The following is a 20,638-nucleotide window of genomic DNA, read 5'->3' as shown; positions in this document are numbered from 1 at the left end:
AAATCACACAGTTTGAACTTTTTATTTTATTTTTTCTTTTCTTTTTTAAAAAACTTATTTATTTTAGTTGGAGGCTAATTACTTTATAATATTGTGGTGGTTTTTGCCATACATTGATATGAATCAGCCATGGGTGTACATGTGTTCCCCATCCTGAACTCCCCTCCCACCTCCCACCCCATCCCATCCCTCTGGGTCATCCCAGTGCACCAGCCTTGAGCACCCTGTCTCATGCATCGAACCTGGACTGGCGATCTGTTTCATATATAATTATATACATGTTTCAATGCTATTCTCTCAGATCATCCCACCCTCACCCTCTCCCACAGAGTCCAAAAGACTGCTCTATACATCTGTGTCTATTTTGCTGTCTCGCATACAGGGTTATCATTACCATCTTTCTAAATTCCATATATATGTGTTAGTATACTGTATTGGTGTTTTTCTTTCTGGCTTACTTCACTCTATAATAGGCTGGTGTGAACTTTTTAATTCCATGCAGAGGTTTTTGTAATTTTATTTAAATGATATCAATCTCTTGTTGGAAACTAATCAGAAGGTGTTACTTTAAAAATATTTTTGACAAAAAAGAGTTCAAAACCAACTGAAACTCTTCAGTCAGAAGATTTTAAAATTCTTTATATTATATTATATTTCAAATGTACAGATGCAACAGACAATGCTCAGTAACAAAATCATTCCAAAATACGTCTGCAAAGTATTCTGTCTGTAGTGCGAGTTTCCTTCCCAAAGTGGTTCCTTTCTTTTAATCTTAAAATATCTTTACCTATGGCATTCATTTGTTTTAGCTTCTACTGGATAGCATTTCCTTGTCATCACAAAGAAAGCTGGCACATTTGGATGGTTTGTCTTTTTGTAAAACAAAACAAAACAGAAAAACCTCATTTTTAAGGTGGCAACTCTTGGGCTCTTCTGGTGGCTCAGTGGTAAAGAATTTGCCTGACAGTGCAGGAGACACCAGTTCAATCTGAGAAGATCCCACGTGCTGTGGAGCAACTAAGCCTGAGCGCCACAGCTATTGAGCCTGTGCTCTGCAGCCCGGGAGTGGCAAACACTGAAACCTGTGCTCCACAGTAAGAGAAGCCGCCACAATGAGAAGCCCGCACACCGCAAGGAAGAGTAGCCCCCGCTTACTGCAACCGGAAACAAAAACCCAAGCAGTGACAAAAACCCAGCACAGCCCCCCAAAATGGCGGCAACTCTTTTAATGACTTTGCTATGAAACAACCAGAAAATTTCTCTATGGTGCAAAAGGTTTTTATGGCCCCTGCCTTTGTCAATAATATGTTTGGTAAAGATTCAATTATTTAAAGACTTTGTTTTTGTAAAATTAAGTGCCTGAATGAGACCTGTGGCAGGTTAACTGAAGTCATCATCGGGGGAGTGGGGATACCATCCAAGCTTCCTCAGGAGACCTGGGATATGGGACATATGACCTAGTCTATTTGGTTAATGTTAGTAGTGCTTAAATTTTTCTTCCTTTTTTTAAAAGGTAAAGGCAAGTATAAATAAATATTCTAGAATGTTCTGTCTACAAGAATGGGTCACTTTGTGCACACCATTCTGGACACCTCTGGGCTGCACAACAGGGTCCTTGGCCATCTTCACAGCCCCTTGGGATCTGTTCCACTATTCCTCCCACTTTGGCTCCCATATAAAACTAAATTCAGTGTTCCTGAGTATATCATATGTTTTCTGTCTTTTCAATGGAAGTCTTTTTTGCCTGATATTCCCATCCCCAGTGGACTGGTTCAAAATTTTATCCTTCCTTCAAGAGCCACAGACTGCTGCTCCATAAAGACCATTCTGATTGTCTGGGCAGAGTCACATATTCAGTTATCCAACAAATATTTATTGAGCACCTGTTGAATAAAATATTTATTTATCCAACAAATATTTATTGAGTCAAATACATGACTGATCTAGGGGCTACTGAGCATATAGCAGTGCACCAAACAGACAAAAACCCTTGCCTCCGGGAGCTCACATTCTAGCGGGATAGACAGTGATGTTCAAGGCTCAGTCCTCATGCCATTTACCCACAGGTCGTTGGCCATTTACAAGTTTGTCTCCCCAGGAAAGCATTTCTTCCTACAAGCAGGGATTTCTGAACCTGAGCTCTAAGTCCAAATAGATATGGTTGGAATTAATAAATAAGACAGGGGATAATCAATGCGATCACACTAGCCATAGACGGACATCTGACACCAAATCCAGATGGAGGTCTTCCAAGTGCTTGAGCCCAGCACACGCTGTCTCATAAATGCTGTTCCCAAGAGCCTCCTCCCAGCTTCGGGGATGAAGGAACTGGATGGCCCCCTGCAGCCGGCAGGAACCACTTCCACCTCCGAACGTCCCTATATTTAGCTGCGTGCTGTGACCCTGCAGCCCTCTCTCTTCTCCATGGCCGGAGGGAATTGCCCAGGCAGCTTTGATGGCATGTTTTCCCAGGCCCTGCTCCTGCTTCCCAGACCTTCAGCATCCCTGCAGGAGGCGGGGGCCTTAGCCCAGTCTCCAAGCAACTGGCAGGTTCCGTATCCCAAAATAGCATTGGCACTTGGCAAAGGAGAGACAGCCACCTGTAGGGACAGTGCTGCCTTAGGGAGGGGAGGCAGGGCAGGGTCAGGTAGGGTTAGGGGAGAGATCATGAGAACTGAGGTGGGGATGGGTAGCACACTCCTGTGGTCCCTGATCTCTTCCTAGCATTAAGTCCTTGACCCTTAATTCTTCCACCTGGCCTAAGGCTAACTGCTGACAACCAAGACAAAATCTTGAGCTTGCCCTCTCACCACTACACACCCAATCTGGATACTAGCCACACAGTTCCTCCTAGGTCCCCACCTCTGAAACTTAGCTTAACTAAATCTCTCTCAATCCCAAGCCCACCCCCAGGATCAAAGAGCCAGTTCAAACGCCACCCGGGTGCTGGAGATCCCCCGATGCACTAGGTTGGGCTCAATGGTTATGCTTCAGTGCTTTCTGCCCCTGCTGCCCCTGGCCTGCCCTGTAACTTCTTCCTGGTCCAAAACCCCTACAGTGGTGTTTGCAAGATACAGGTTCTAGACTCACCTCAATATGTTACTCTGGGGGTGTTGCTCCTTGGTCTGGCTCTCGGTTTCTTTGCTTGTGAAATGGTGGAGTTTTACTCTTTAATCTCTAAGAAATTCCCAGCATTCTGAGCCTGAGATTCACCACCTTGGAGAACAAGATCAATTTGATAGAGGGAACTTGCTCTGATCCTCAGACTATTGGAGGTGTGGTCTCTTCCTCCCCCACTGCCCCCCATCCCCATCCTTCCCCACAAAGCCAGGTGTGGGCTCCTGAAAGGGCTTCTCTGGCTGCCACTGGTGGGATGGGGCATGGTGGCGAGGCTGCCGCCCATGCTAGGAGGCCCCCCTCTCCCATCCATCTGAGGGTTCAGGTTTCTCTGTTTCTGTCTCAGCTGGCGCACTCTGCCCACAAGTCTTGTCGACTGGAGTGAGACGTCCCAACATTTCCATGTTGTTTGCTTCAGCTGGGCACAGGCCCAGGGGTTCTGCACAGACCACCGGGATCTCTGTGGACAATAGGAAATCCCAGCTGAGCTGCTCCGGAAGGGACCAGGGAGCCAGTTCTCGCTGGAATTCCAGTGAGGCAGCAGAGATTCCAGAGGATGCTCGGGTCTTACGGGTTGGGGAACCCCTTTGAATTCTCAGGTGTGTCCCCTCTCCTTTCAGTGGAGAATAAAGGCAGCTTCCAGGAAATGTAAGAGGTCTTCTAAACAAGATTGGATGTCCCATCAGGGCAAAGACGGTAATGATTCAATGGAACATATTCAGTAAATGTCTGCTGTGTCCCAAGCACTATTCTAAACGTGGGGGTACAACAGTGAGTAAAACTGACACAGTCCTTGCCTTTAAGGAACTGACATTCTAGTGGAGAGAAGTAGACAAATAAATATATACTATTCCAGGTAAATGGAAAGAAGTGCTCTGAAGGAAAATAAAATGAGGCAAGGGGACTACAGGGTGGCCACTCTCTGGAAGCTGACATCTGAGACCTGGAAGAAGTAAGAGGGAGCCATGGGGAATCTGGAGTAGGAATGTTCCAGTCAGAAAAGCCAGCATGAAGGCCCTGAGGCAAGAGTGATGCAGGAACAATGAGAAAATCAGTGAGGCTGCAGCAGAGTCAGGGAGAAAGAGAGGAGATAAAGTACACAGATAACGGGGCTGGGGAGCAGGGCACACTGAGCACTTTTATTTTTGGTTGATTATAACCCACAGTAAGAAATACATTTTATATTTCAATTCAGTATAAACACTTTGGGTGCAGCTTTGGGCTTTCCTAGTGACTCAGCTGGTAAAGAATCCGCCTGTAATGAGGGAGACCTGGGTTTGATCCCTGTATTGGGGAGATCCCCTGGAGAAGGGAAAGGCTACCCACTCCAGTATTCTGGCCTGCAGAATTCCCTGGGGTGGCAAAGAGTCAGACACGACTGAACGACTTTCAACCCATGGATGGAGGAGCCTGGCAGACTATAGTCCATAGGGTCACAAAGAGTCGGACATGACTGAGTGACTTCACTTCAAAGGTCAGTATAAATGCACATATACAAAAATAACACTGAAGTCAACATTTCATAAAACATACCTTTACTATATACACGCACTCCTATATTTCATTTCATTCTACTTCACTAAGAAAAGAATGCTGGTCACGATCCTCAAATTGATTTGCCCTCCTGTACTAAAAAGTCATGGCCCACAGTTTGAAAAACACTGATACTGGGCCTTACAAACGATTGCAAAGAGTAAGCTAGGAGCCACTGGTCAGGTTTGCACAGATGTGAGTAATGTGGTTGGATTTGCCTTCCTGTTCCGATTTTTAAATTAAGGCATAATTTACACACAGTAAGATATACCTTTTCTCTTGGCACCGCCTCCTATGCCTCCCAGAGGGACAGAGCAGCCCAAGAGAAGGTTTGGCAGCCACAGGACTGTAGATCTTTGCTCTTCGGTTGGTGTGGCCTCCCCTGAGGCCCCAAGCCCTTTAAAAGCGGTTAGTTTCTTGAGGAATCTGTCACCATCTGGTCCCCATGTAATGCCTGTGGGTCTTTCTGGAGCACTGGAAGATTCCATTCCAGCCAGGGTAATTGTCACCAGAGATGGGCATGACTGGGCTTTGGGAGGGGCGGCACTGCCCAGAGCAGGGCCTTTGATGACTTGAAAAGAGGGAGTATGAGACAGAGACAGAGAGAAAATCAGGACTGGAGGTGACAAGAGAGAGACAGAGGGGAACACCAGGACGGAACCGAGCAAGAGAGGGAACGCGTCAAGCAGATGGGAACTTAGGCCGACGTGACAGCAGGAGCCAGAGTCGGATGGCCTGATAAGGACAGAGACCAAGAGAGCAGAGAAAGGCAGAGACCAGGGAGAGACCAACATCCAAGGACAGACAATAGGGAGGGAGGAAGGAGAGACCAGAAGGGAGAGAGTGGGTAGAGGGGGAGAGAAGAGATGGTAGCCAGGGCCAAAGGAACAGGCTGAGAAAATGCTAGGACGCCCAAGCTGGTGAGACTGGTGGCTCCAGGGAGGGGGCTTTCTGAGCTGCTGGAGCCCCCAGGCCCAGGGGGTGCCCATGCCCCCTGGTCCCGGGACAGCTGTGGTCACATCAGGAGAGGTCAACTGCTGCTCACTGGCCTCTCCGAACCCGGTCCCCACCTTGCACCACCCATCCAAGGGCGCCCCCCTCCTGCCTCCCTCCTGGGCCCTGGCCCAACACCAAAGTCACCTTCCCACTGGACTCTAGGAAACCACTTCTCCTCCGAGCATGGTCTTGGGAAGAGCCTTGGCCCACGAGCCTTGGTCCTGTCCCTGCCTCTATTCACTGCACAACCTCCTGTGTTCTCCTCCCCTCTCTGTGCCTCAGTGGTTTTGTCTGTCAAAAGGACCGGGCTTGTCCGTCTAGCGCTTTGTTCTGACCCAGCAGGAAAATTGGGCTCCGTAGGTGATGGACTGCTCACCGCACATGGCCTCATCTCAGCCTTGCCTCACACTCACTCAGTCACTTGTTCACTCATTCTTTCATTCACTCATCCCCTCTGCCAGTTCCTCTGCTTTAGCCCCACTATCTTTTCCTTCCTTCCTTCTTTCTTCCCTTCATCCTTTCCTCTTTTTTTTTTTTAATTTTATTTTTTGGCTGCACACAGCATGTAGGATCTTAGTTGCCTGACCAGGGATCCCCCTGCCTTGTAAATTCAGAGTCTTAACCACTGGATCACCAGTGGTGGTGAAGTCCCAATCCCTCTCATTTTGTCTATCTTTGTCTTCCTCCCTCCCTGCCTCCCTTTCTCTTTCCTTTCTCTGCCTCCTTTGTGCCAACACTGGGGTGGGCACTGATGCCTCAGAAGTGGGTCCTACAGGGTCCCTGGGTCTGGTGGGCTCAGCCCAGGACTGAGGCATAAGGTGTGGAGCCAGTAGGGGCAGATCTGACTCCAGGCATAAACGCCCCTGCCCCAGACCAGGGGGCTCCCTCTTGTGCCACTAGCCCCAGCCCCCACATCTACACAGCCCTGCTTTGGGCAGTTTAGCTCTGGACATTGACCCCAGGATGCACAGAGGGTGACACTGGCATAATCAAACACTTCCCACGTTAGAATCAGGGGTGGCCATAGAGCCCAGAGAGAGGCAGGGACTTGCCCAAGGTAATACAGCTACTCATAGCCTGACTTACTTCCTACTTTGTCTTGGTTCATCCTGGGGGACCTGTACAGATCACACACCCAGGCCAGGGAAAATCTAGCCATGGCCAGTCAGAGTGAGGTCACTGATGGGATCCATGTGTTTAGGCTTTGTTCCCCCCTGCAGCCCTCCCCACCCAGCCCCAGGAGGCCTTGGGAGGTAATGGCGGTTGGGGGGTGGGGTGGGTTGCGATGTGTCAGGCAGGCACTCAGCCCAGGGATGATGAATGCTGAGGCCAAGTCTGAAAAACAGGAGAGAAAGTGATCCCCACCCGCCACCTTACATCTTCAGATAGGAGGAGGGTAAGGGGGTGGGGCACGGGAAAGGTCAAGCCTCAGGCTGGAGTGGGGTCAGCTTGATGATGCCGGATGCCTGTAGGCTCCATGGCTTCAGGCGAGCCTAGACTCTGAGTCCTTCAAACTTGCCTACCAGTCCCCAAGCTCTATAAGCCAGTTCCTGGCACTAACCCTCATAATGCGTCTCCTACGGGTTCTACTTCCCTAACAGGGCCCTGATTGATGCACCATCCATGGCACAGACCATGTGCAGGTGCCATTTTGATGCAACATTCTTTTCCAAAGGATTTTCCCTGTTGCTTCAGTCTTCATTTTTGGCTGCAGAATATTTTATCTTGTGAATGCATCATGATTTACTCAGTCCCCTCTTGCTGAACATTTGTCACTGTTGTTCAGTTGCCAAGTTGTGTTCGACTCTTTGCTGGACATTTAGGTTACTTCTAAATATCTCTATGGGGCTTCCCTGGTGGCTCAGTGGTAAAGAATCCACCTGCTAATTCAGAAGATATGGGCTCAATCCCTGGGTCGGGAAGATCCCCTGGAGAAGGAAATGGCAACCCACTCCAGCTTTATTGCCTGGGAAATTCCATGGACAGAGGAGCCTGGTGGGCTACAATCCATGGAGTAACAACAGAGTCGGACGCAACTGAGTGACTAAGAAACAACAAATCTCTCTCTATATATATCTATATAAATATATCTAAATATTCTTATCTATCATCTATCCAACTTTCATGAACATCACTGTAGTTTGAAAGTTTTTCTCAAGAGGAATCTCCAGGCATAGGGCTCTGGCACACAGACTACCTGCCCATATCAGTCCAGCTTCCATCTCTCTTTCTCTCTCTCTCTCTACCTGAGGGCTTCCTTCAGTGCCAAGGGAGCCTGTGCAGGGAAATGCCAGAGATTCCATACATCCATGGGCACCCTTCAATTGTGAGGGGCGGGAGCTGGACCAACACTGAGCCTTTAGCTCCCCATTTGAAAATTCTGGTGTGTGTTCTGTTCAGTTCAGTTCAGTTCTGTCACTCAGTCATGTCTGACTCTTTGCAACCCCATGGATTGCAGCATGCCAGGCTTCCCTGTCCATCACCAACTTCTGGAGTTTACCCAAACTCATGCCATCCAACCATCTCATCCTTTGTCGTCCCCGTCTCCTCCTGCCTTCAATCTTTCCCAGCTATCAGGGTCTTTTCAAATGAGTCAGCTCTTTGCATCAGGTGGCCAAGGTACTGGAGTTTCAGCTTCAACATCAGTTCTTCCAATGAACACTTAGGACTGATCTCCTTTAGGATGGACTGGTTGAATCTTACTGCAGCCCAAGGGACTCTCAAGAGTCTTCCCCAACACCACAGTTCAAAAGCATCAATTCTTTGGTGCTCAGTTTCTTTATCGTCCAACTCTCACATCCATACATGACTACTGGAAAAGCCATAGCTTTGACTAGACGGACCTTTGTTGGCACAGTAATGTCTCTGCTTTTGAATATGCTGTCTAGGTGGTCATAACTTTCCTTCCAAGGAGTAAGCGTCTTTTAATTTCATGGCTGCAGTCACCATCTGCAGTGATTTTGGAGCCCCAGAAAATAAAGTCTGACACTGTTTCCCCATCTATTTCCCATGAAGTGAAGGGACAGGATGCCATGATCTTAGTTTTCTGAATGTTGCACTTTAAGCCAACTTTTTCACTCTCCTCTTTCACTTTCATCAAGAGGCTCTTTAGTTCTTCTTCACTTTCTGCCATAAGGGTGGTGTCATCTGCATATCTGAGGTTATTGATATTTCTCCTGGAAATCTTGATTCCAGCTTGTGCTTCCTCCAGCCCAGAGTTTCTCATGATGTACTCTGCATATAAGTTAAATAAGCACAGTGACAATATACAGCCTTGACATACTCCTTTTCCTATTTGGAACCAGTCTGTTGTTCCATGTCCAGCTCTAGCTGTTGCTTCCTGACCTGCATACAGATTTCTCAAGAGGCAGGTCAGGTGGTCTGGTATTCCCATTTCTTTCAGAATTTTCCACAGTTTACTGTGATACACACGGTCAAAGGCTTTGGCATAGTCAATAAAGCAGAAATAGATGTTTTTTCTGGAAATCTCTTGCTTTGTTGATGATCCAGAGGATGTTGGCAATATGATCTCTGGTTCATCTGCCTTTTCTAACCAGCTTGAACATCTGGAAGTTCATGGCTCACGTATTGTTGAAGCCTGTGTGTTCTGTATACCCGCTCAAAGGGCACCCAATGGGGTTGAGCTCAGGTGCCCACAGTGTTGTCCTGTTCATCAGATGCATTTTCCTGGGCTCTCTGCCTCCCAGGTCTCACTTCTCTGCCCCCAACTGTGTTTTCTGGTGTTACCTTCTACCTAGAGGAGCTACCTGTACCCAACTTCTTGGCTTTAGGTCTGCTGGGGGAACCCAGTTTAGGACAGGAATTGTGGAAAATGTCTTTCAAAGACTTGACATCACTAGTGGGAAGGGGGCCATCTCAGCTCAATTTTCCTCTCAAATGATCTTGAATCCACTTCCACCGTCCTCAGACCTCAGGATGCAGTGTAAGAGAAACAGCAGGGATTTCGGAACCAGGCAGCCCCATCACTGAGCAAGTCACTTCACCTCTGTGAGCCTCAATTTCCTCTTCTGAAAATGGGCCAGAAGGGCTGTATATTCGACTACCTATAGCCCAAATTCGAAAGGGAACTATAGTCCCACCACCTCCTTCCCAACCCTGGCCCTGTCTCCTCTTTCAGTCTGGCTGAATGAGGTTGTGGCCAAAAGCCATTTCCCTAACCCTTTCCTGTCCTTAAATAATTACCACTTATGATAACCCAGGCACTGTGCCAGGGCCACACATTGACAACGTCATTTAATCCCCAAAACCCCATAGGGCAGGTACAATGATTGTGCCCATTTCATAAATGAGCAAACTTAGATGTAGAGTAGAGGAGATTTGCCCAGACATTCAGCTGTCTCAATTCCCATTCAGATCTCTCTGAGTCCATAGTCTCGAGCATCATGTAGCCGGCCTCTCACCCTCAGAACCCTCTGGAGAGGAGAGAGGATTCCTTGGAGCTGACTCAGGGCCTGAGACAAGGAAGCCACCTCTCTGGTGGCTGCAGGGAGGGAGAAAGTGATGCAGGGGAAATTCCCACACAGAGTCGAGGTTCTAAGCAGTCAGAATTTGGAGGAAGGGGCTGTGGGCTTTGTCACCACACTCAGGTTCTTGGAGGGGTCAGAGCTGCCCGGGTGGCTGCATGATATGTGGGGAACTGGGGAGAAGTGAGTGAGGCCACCCTGAGTGGTTTCTGGAAACAAGACGCTGTCTGGGAAGCAAACATTCTTCAGTGGCTGAGGTTGAGTGGAATTCAGTGGGAATTGCAAAGGCTGCTTTTCCAGGGAGCCACCAGGAAGATGCCCTGGAAGTGGTCTTTCCAACTTCTAGAGCAGCGTCACCCAATAAAATATAATGCAAGCCACATATGTAATTAAATTTCTTTAGTAGTCACATTGTGAAAGTAAAAAGAAACAAGTGAGGTTAATTTTAATAATATATTTTAGTTAACCTAATATATCCAAACTATTCACCATTTCAGCATGTAATTAATATAATTAAAGTAAAAATCATTCATGATATATTTACATCCTCTTTGCATATTGTCTTTGAAATTCTGTGTAAAATAATAATGATAATAATAAAACACAGCACATCTTGACTCAGACAAACCATAGCCTCAGACACTGAATAGCTGCATGTGGCTAGTGGCTATGAGGTGGAGAGCAGTTATAGAGCCCAGGGGATGGAGCCCACAGTTATAGAGCATCTGAGGATGCTACTTTTCCAAGTAGGACTGAAGAGGGCCAACCACGGTGCCAGGTGCTAGCCAGGTTGGAGACCCAGAGCTAACGATAAGAATTGGGTACTCTTGAGTCCCTTGGACATCAAGGAGATCAAACCAGTCAATCCTGACAGAAATCAGTCCTGAATATTCATTGGAAGGGCTGGTGCTGAAACTGAAGCTCCAATATTTTGGCCACCTGATGGGAAGAACTGACTCACTGGAAAAGACCCTGATGCTAGGAAAGATTGAGGGCAAGAGGAGAATGGGGCGACAGAGGAAGAGATGGTTGGTTGGTATCACTGACTCAGTGGACATGAATTGGAGCAAACTCAGGGAGAGAGTGAAGGACAGGGAAGCTTGGAGTGCTGCACTTCATGGGGTCACAAAGAGTCAGACACAACTTAGTGGCTGAACAACAACAACTGGTGGTATATCATTTAATCCTCTCAGCAACCCTGGGAGTTTGTACTATTATCCCTGGGAGCTGGATGAGGAAGCCAGCTCATAGAAGTCAAGTGACTTGCACAAGTTCACACAGCAGCATGTGGACTTAGTCGCCCTGCAGAACTGAGGGGCTGTTGGAGCTCACCCCACCCCAGGGGCACAGAAGAGTGAAAGAAGACTCCCCACCCCAGAATCGATGCTCACTGATCTCTTCCCTGGCTCACCAAGTAAGGGACAGGCACACAGAGAGACCCCTTCAGTCACCCTTCCTTCATATGGACTTGGGGGAACCAGGAGGTGGGTGGGCAGCAACAGGTTTTTCTCCATCTTTCCCTGTCAAGCTTGTGATGGGTGGTATCAGAAGGACAAATTACTGCACAACTGCACTCATCTCACATGCTAGCAAACTAACACTCAAAATTCTCCAAGCAAGGCTTCAACAGCATGTGAACCAAGAACTTCCAGATGTTCAAGCTGGATTTAGAAAATGAAAGGAACCAGAGATCAAATTGCCAACATCTTTTGGATCATTGAAAAAGCAAGAGAGTTCCAGAAAGACATCTACTTCTGTGTTGTTGATGATGCCAAAGGCTTTGGTTGTGTGGATCACAACAAACTGTGGAAAATTCTGAAAGAGATGAGAATACCAGACCACCTGACCTGCCTCCTGAGAAATCTGTATGCAGGTCAAGAAGCAACAGTTAGAACTGGACGTGGAACAACAGACTTGCTCCAAATTGGGAAAGGACTATGTCGAGGCTGTATATTGTCACCCTACTTATTTAACTTATATGCAGAGTGCATCATGCACAATGTTAGGCTGGATGAAGCACAAGCTGGAATCAAGATCACGGGGAGAAATCACCTCAGATACGCACATGACACCACTCTTATGGCAGAAAGCAAAGAAGAACTAAAGAACTAAAGAGCTTCTTGATGAAAGTGAAAGAGGAGAGTGAAAAAGCTGGTTTAAAATTCAACATTCAAAAAATGAAGATCATGGCATCCAGTTCCATCACTTTATGGCAAATAGATGGGGAAACAGTGGAAACAGTGACAGACTTTAGTTTTTTGGGCTCCAAAATCACTGCAGATGGTGACTGCACCCATGAAATGAAAAGATGCTTGCTCCAGCCCAGGTCCAGACTGCTTCACAGCTGAATTCTACCAAAAATTTAGAGAAGAGCTAACACCTATCCTACTCAAACTCTTCTAGAAAATTGCAGAGGAAGGTAAACTTCCAAACTCATTCTATGAGGCTACCATCACCCTAATACCAAAACCAGACAAGACTCCACCAAAAAAAGAAAACTACAGGCCAATATCACTGATGAACATAGATGCAAAAATCCTTAACAAAATTCTAGCAATCAGAATCCAACAACACATTAAAAAGATCATACATCATGACCAAGTGGGCTTTATCCCAGGGATGCAAGGATTCTTCAATATCCACAAATCAATTAATGTAATACACCACATTAACAAATGAAAAATAAGAGCCATATGATTATCTCAATAGATGCAGAGAAATCTTTTGACAAAACTCAACATCCATTTATGATAAAAACTCTCCAGAAAGCAGGAATGGAAGGAACATACCTCAACATAATAAAAGCTATATATGACAAACCCACAGCAAACATTATCCTCAATGGTGAAAAATTGAAAGCATTTCCCTTAAAGCCAGGAACAAGACAAGGGTGCCCACTTTCACCACTACTATTCAACATAGTTTTGGAAGTTTTGGCCACAGCAATCAGAGCAGAAAAAGAAATAAAAAGAATCCAAATTGGAAAAGAAGAAGTAAAACTCTCACTGTTTGCAGATGACATGATCCTCTACATATAAAACCCTAAAGACTCCACCAGAAAATTACTAGAGCTAATCAATGAATATAGTAAAGTTACAGGATATAAAATCAACACACAGAAATCCCTTGCATTCCTATGCACTAATAATGAGAAAATAGAGAAATTAAGGAAACAATTCCATTCACCATTGCAATGAGAAGAATAAAATACTTAGGGATATATCTACCTAAAGAAACAAAAGACCTATATATAGAGCGGGGAGCGAGCTCCGCCCATGGCAAAGGTCATGAGGAAGGAGGCTTGGCATACGCAAAGGCGGGATCAAGCCTCAGGAGTCTTCCTGGAAATTCTCGAGCATCTACCCCCAAAACCAGAGTCTGCCTACTTTCTGCTTTGTGCTTTCACCTACACCTCTGACTTTACGGGGGGTTGTCCCCCACTACCTCTCTCTGAAAAAAGAGTTAGCTTACAGCTCCAGTTAATAATTCCTGGGTGTGACAGTGTTTAACCTACAAACTCCTTTGGAAATCCTCTAGCCTGCCTGAATAGGTTTTTCCGGCCACATGTGATTATTCAGAGCCTCCCAACTGTGAGAGGCAGGAGATGTTCTAATCTGTCTAAACACAGATTCCTTTGAGTAGTTAAAAGATTGATTAGAAATTGTATTGGTGAAGGGTTTTTCACTTATTGGGCCAATGTTTGCTGCTAAGTCTCCATACTCCTTACCTACTGTGTCCTTGGCAGTGTATTGATTGATATAATGGGTGTATAGAAATGTAAGTAGTAGCCTCAATGTTTGTAACCTTGGACCCTTGAGTTAATTATTTTCTTGATTGAGCCCACCTCACATTTGCCCTATAGGAATGCAGCTTTGTCCAATGCTTTTTTGGAGGCCAGTGCCTGACTTTGGAATAATCACCTTTAGAGAAAGATAAGTTTCTTAAAATGTTAACAGGCCTCCTGGCCAGAAGATGATGTAATTCACCTGAACTTTTGCATATGATAAGTTTGAAAGCCTGGCTTTGATTAGGACCAGGAACTGCTGTCCTTGCATGACTCCATCCCTTCCCCCATTATCCTCTATGCACAACTTAAGGTATAAAAACTACTTTGGAAAATAAAGTGCGGGCCTTGTTCACTGAAACTTGGTCTCCCCATGTCGCTCTCTCTCTCAAATTCTGGCTGAGTCTCCATCTGGAGTGCGGAACCCGCCATGCTTGCTAATTATGCCTGGGCTTCTAAGATCCGAACGGGGAGGCCTCAGTGTCTCCTCTCCTTTGGGAGAACGGAAGAACGCCTGCGGCCTACACAAGTAGTGCAAACTTCTTGTCTTGAAGTTTTATTGGTCTCCCGCGTAAACCAAGCTACTCAGCCTCTTTTCTCCACTGAATTTTCCTACTGAGCTATCCTCATCCTATTACTCTTTATATCTTTGATAAAATATTTAAATAAATAGGTCGCCGACGCCGTCCCCACTTCGAATACCCTGGATCAGCCGGGGCTGGACCCCGGCAATATAGAAAACTATAAACACTGGTGAAAGAAATCAAAGACACTAATAGATGGAGAAATATACCGTGTTCATGGATCTGAAGAATCAATATAGTAAAAATGAGTATACTACCCAAAGCAATCTGTAGATTCAATGCAATCCCTATAAGCTACCAACGGTATTTTTCAGAGAGCCAGAACAAATAATTTCACAATTTGTATGGAAATACAAAAAACCTTGAATAGCCAAAGCAATCTTGAGAAAGAAGAATGGAACTGGAGGAATCAACCTGCCCAACTTCAGGCTCTACTACAAAGCCACAGTCATCAAGACAGTATGATATTGGCACAAAGACAGAACTATAGATCAATGGAACAAAATGGAAAGTCCAGAGATAAATCCATGAACCTATGGACACCTTATCTTTGACAAAGGAGGCAAGAATATACAATGGAGAAAAAACAATCTTTTTAAAAAGTGGTACTGGGAAAACTGGTCAACCACTTGTAAAAGAATGAAACTAGAACACTTTCTAACACCATACACAAAATAAACTCAAAATGGATTAAAGATCTAAACGTAAGACCAGAAACTATAAAACTCCTAGAGGAGAACATAGGCAAAACACTCTCCAACATACATCACAGCAGGATCCTCTATGACCCACCTCCCAGAATATTGGAAACAAAAGCAAAAATAAACAAATGAGACCTAATTAAAATTAAAAGCTTCTGCACAACAAAGGAAACTATAAGCAAGGTGAAAAGACAGCCTTCAGAATGGGAGAAAATAATAGCAAATGAAGCAACTGACAAATAATTAATCTCAAAAATATACAAGCAACTCCTGCAGCTCAATTCCAGAAAAATAAATGACCCAATCAAAAAATGCGCCAAAGAACTAAACGGACATTTCTCCAAAGAAGACATACAGATGGCTAACAAACACATGAAAAGATGCTCAACATCACTCATTATCAGAGAACTGCAAATCAAAACCACAATGAGGTACCATTTCACACCAGTCAGAATGGCTGCGATCCAAAAGTCTACAAGCAATAAATGCTGGAGAGGGTGTGGAGAAAAGGGAACCCTCTTACACTGTTGGTGGGAATGCAAACTAGTACAGCCACTATGGAGAACAGTGTGGAGATTCCTTAAGAAACTGGAAATAGAACTGCCATATGACCCAGCAATCCCACTGCTGGGCATACACACTGAGGAAATCAGAATTGAAAGAGACACGTGTACCCCAATGTTCATCACAGCACTGTTTATAATAGCCAGGACATGGAAACAACCTAGATGTCCATCAGCGGACGAATGGATAAGAAAGCTGTGGTACATATACACAATGGAGTATTACTCAGCCATTAAAAAGAATACATTTGAATCAGTTCTAATGAGGTGGATGAAACTGGAGCCTATTATACAGAGTGAAGTAAGCCAGAAAGGAAAACACCAATACAGTACTGAGAAACACTGGACTGGAAGAAACACAAGCTGGGATCAAGATTGCTGGGAGAAATATCAATAACCTCAGATATGCAGATGATACCACCCTTATGGCAGAAAGTGAAGAGGAACTAAAAAGCCTCTTGATGAAAGTGAAAGAGGAGCGTGAAAAAGTTGGCTTAAAGCTCAACATTCAGAAAACGAAGATCATGGCATCTGGTCCCATCACTTCATGGGAAATAGATGGGGAAACAGTGGAAACAGTGTCGGACTTTATTTCTGAGGGCTCCAAAATCACTGCAGATAGTGACTGCAGCCATGAAATTAAAAGACGCTTACTCCTTGGAAGGAAAGTTATGACCAACCTAGATAGCATATTCAAAAGCAGAGACATTACTTTGCCAACATAGGTCTGTCTAGTCAAGGCTATGGTTTTTCCTGTGGTCATGTATGGATGTGAGGGTTGGACTGTGAAGAAGGCTGAGCACCGAAGAATTGATGCTTTTGAACTGTGGTGTTGGAGAAGACTCTTGAGAGTCCCTTGGACTGCAAGGAGATCCAACCAGTCCATTCTGAAGGAGATCAGCCCTGGGATTTCTTTGGAGGGAATGATGCTAAAGCTGAAACTCCAGTACTTTGGCTACCTCATGTGAAGAGTTGACTCATTGGAAAAGACTCTGACACTGGGAGGGATTGGGGGCAGGAGGAGAAGGGGACAACAGAGGATGAGATGGCTGGATGGCATCACTGACTTGATGCACGTGAGTCTGAGTGAACTCTGGGAGTTGGTGATGGACAGGGAGGCCTGGCGTGCTGCAATTCATGGGGTTGCAAAGAGTCGGACACGACTGAGCTACTGAACTGAACTGAACGCATATATATGGAATTTAGAAAGATGGTAATGATAACCCTGTATGTGAGACAGCAAAAGAGACACAGATGTATAAAACAGTCTTTTGGACTCTGTGGGAGAGGGCGAGGGTGGGATGATTTGGGAGAATGGCATTGAAACATGTATAATATCATATGTGAAACAAATCACCAGTCCAGGTTTGATGCATGATACAGAATGCTCGGGGCTGGTGCACTGGGATGACCCAGAGGGATGGTATGGGGAGGGAGGTGGGAGGGGGGTTCAGGATGGGGAACACATGTACACCCGTGGTGGATTCATGTTGATGTATGGCAAAACCAGTACAATATTGTAAAGTAATTAGCCTCCAATTAAAATAAATAAATTTATATTAAAAATAAATAAATTTATATTAAAAATAAATAAATACAAAGGCCAAATTGACATTGAATAAAATTTAATTTAAGTCAATAGAATCAAAACATATCGGAGAGAGAAAATAAATAAGCTTTGTGGGCTGAGATAATCTCTGGGGTGACTTTTAAACTCTAGATTTTGTCTGATTCTATGATCTACTCCAGAATGGTCCAATTAAATGTAGCATAATTAAGGGAATAAAATTCACATCTACATGCAAAAAATAAATAAATAAAAGATACTTGCTCCTTGGGAGAAAAGTTATGACCACGTAGCACATTAAAAAGCAGAGATGTTACTTTGCCAACAAAGGTCCATCTAGTCAAAGCTATGGTTTTTCCATTAGTCATGTATGGATGTGACAGTTGGACTATAAAGAAAGCTGAGAACCAAAGAAATGATGCTTTTGAACTGTGGTGTTGGAGAAGACTCTTGAGAATCCCTTGGACTGCAAGAAGATCCAACAAGTCCATCCTAAAGGAAATCTGTGCTGAATATTCATTGGAAGGACTGATGCTGAAGCTGAAACTCCAATACTTTGGCCACCTGATGTGAAGAACTGACTCATTGGAAAAGACCCTGATTCTGGGAAAGATTGAAAGCAGGATCAGAAGGAGACAACAGAGGATGAGATGGTTTGGTGGCATTACCAGCTTGATGGACATGAGTTTCAGCAAGCTCTGGGAGTTGGTGATGGACAGGGAAGCCTGGCATGCTGCAGTCCATGAGGTTACAAAGAGTCAGACACGACTGAATGACTGAACTGAACTGATCAGGAAGATGTGGCTTTTCTCCTTCTTTTCCCACTCTTCTGTATACATGTGTGCATGCTTATGCATGAACATAGTAGAGCAGGGGTTTCCATTCAATGTGAGTAGAGGACTAGGTGGGCAGCTCCATTGCACAGATGGAAAAACTGAGGCACACAGTGAGAAAATCATATAAGATCCCAAGTCCATTCACTGTCCTCCGACCTCAGATACACAGCTTCTGTCTCCTGAGCATCCAGCCTGCTTTAAGCTCTGTTTGGGACCAGAGTGTGGAATCTGGTAAGTCTGACCTTCTCTCCCACCCCCCAGCTCTTCTGCTGCTCTGACCTGGATCTCAGAAAGGGAGGTTTCATCCAATGTTCCAGTTTCAGGAACATGTTCCTTCTATGTCCCCAGCATCCCTGGTAAGTCCGTGGAAACTCTAAGATCCCAGAGATCAATTGATTTCATCCCATCTTATTATTTACATGGGGGAAGAGACCTGCCCACTGCACAATGCATCCTCCCAGAGGCAGGGGTTGTCTTTGCCACAAACTTCCTACAGAAGACAGTAGGAGGAGAGAAACCTGGAGAGGAAACTGAGGGGGTGGGTGGGAGAGCATCATGCAAGGATTGGATGCAGATCACTCTGCGTCCTCCATGGCCACAGGTGCTGCCTTCTGGTTTGTCCACATCAGCACATGCAGCATCCCCCTTCATCTTTTCCTCACCCTAATCTGTTCATGGGTACACACTGTTCAGAGCAATGTCATTCACATTCATTGGTTCAGCCAAGATAACACAAGAGGTTAACTCTGCAGGGATTTGTGCCTGTTATATAGATGGGGAGACTGAGGCCCAGAAAGGGAAGAGACTTGGTTCCTGATCATGGCAGGATGTTGTTCTTGGGAGTCTGCCCACAGCCTCCCACTGGCTCTCACTGAAAGAGTCCCCACATGCTGAGGGGGAGCTGAGCCAGTGACTCCAGCACCTCTGGAGGGGACACCTCCAGCTCCCAGGGTTAAATGGGGTGAGGAGGCAATGTTGGCAGGAGACGTAGTTGGTTTCCAGGTTTCTGGTTGGCTGTGCACGTGGATGGGAAGCACAGTTTGGGTCAGGCAGCGCAAGTCACAGGGGAGAGGGCCCCTGGGGAGGACAAACTGAGCGGGAACTGAGAGGTGTCTCTGGAGAGGCTGCAGCGTGGGTGGGTGCAATGGTGCCAGGAGTGTCACCTTCCTGGTGAGCCTTCAGCAAATACCTGTTCAAAACTCCAGCCCTCCATACTTCTTATACCCCTCCCCTGCCTCATTTTTCCCCATGGCCCTTAGACCATGCAACCTACTGTTAACTTACATCTCACTTACCTTATTCACTGTCTGCTCCCCATGGTGGGTGGGGATAGACAGGGAGCTTGTGTTTGTTTGTTTGTGTTTGTTTGTATATCTGTTTGTTTCTCTGCTAGGCCCCTGTGCTTAGAACACTGCACATCTATGTGCAATGTGTGGATGTGTGGATGGATGAAATCCTCAAGAGCTGAGGGCTTGAGACTGGGGTGTTTAGGGGGTCAGCATGTAAGAGGTGGCAGAGAAATAACAACCAGTCGACAAGGTCCACAGCACCCAGGTAACCTCCACAAAGTCACTTCACAATCTTGGTTTTGCTCATCTGTAAAAAGGAGAGGGGCTAGTTTGCAGGGGCTGCTGTAACAAAGTGCCAAAAACTGAGGGGCTTACACAACAGAAATGTATAGTCTCCCAGTTCTGGAGGCTACAAGTCCAAGGTCAAGGTGTTGGCAGGATTGGGTGCTTCTGGGGGGTAAGAGGGAGGATCTGGTTCTCGCCTCTCCCCTAGCTTCTGCTACTTTATTGGCAATCGGTGCCATTCTGTGGCTTATAGAAGCATCACCCTAATCTCTGTCATTGTCGTCACATGGTATTTTCTCTGGGCAGGTCTCAGTTCAGTTCAGTTGTTCATTTGTGTCGAACTCTTTGCAACTCCATGGACTGCAGCACGCCAGGCCTCCCTGTCCATCACCAACTCCCAGAGCTTACTCAAACTCATATCCGAAATTGGTGATGACATCAAAGCCTCTCATGCTCTGTCGTCCCCTCTCCTCCCACCTTCAATCTTTCCCAACATCAGGGTCTTTTCCAATGAGTCAGTTCTTCACATCAGGTGGCCAAAGTATTGGAGTTTCAGCTTCAGCATCAGTCCTTCCAATGAATATTCAGGACTGATTTCCTTTAGGATGGACTGGTTGGATCTCCTTGCAGTCCAAGGAACTCTCAACAGTCTTCTCCAACACCACAGTTCAAAAGCATCATTTCTTTGGGCTCAGCTTTCTTTATAGTCCAACTGTCACATCCATACATGACTACTGGAAAAACCATAGCCTTGACTAGATGGACCTTTGTTGGCAAAGTAACATCTCTGCTTTTTAATATGCTATCTAGGTTGATCATAACTTTCCTTCCAAGGAGTAAGCGTCTTTTAATTTCATGGTTGCAATCACCATCTGCAGTGATTTTGGAGCCCCCCAAAA

Source organism: Bos grunniens, chromosome 15 (assembly GCF_055505025.1).
Source record: "Bos grunniens cultivar Pamir isolate PY7600 chromosome 15, Bosgru_T2T1.0, whole genome shotgun sequence".
In the NCBI taxonomy this organism is placed as follows: Eukaryota; Metazoa; Chordata; class Mammalia; order Artiodactyla; family Bovidae; genus Bos; species Bos grunniens.
This window is presented reverse-complemented; position numbering follows the sequence as displayed.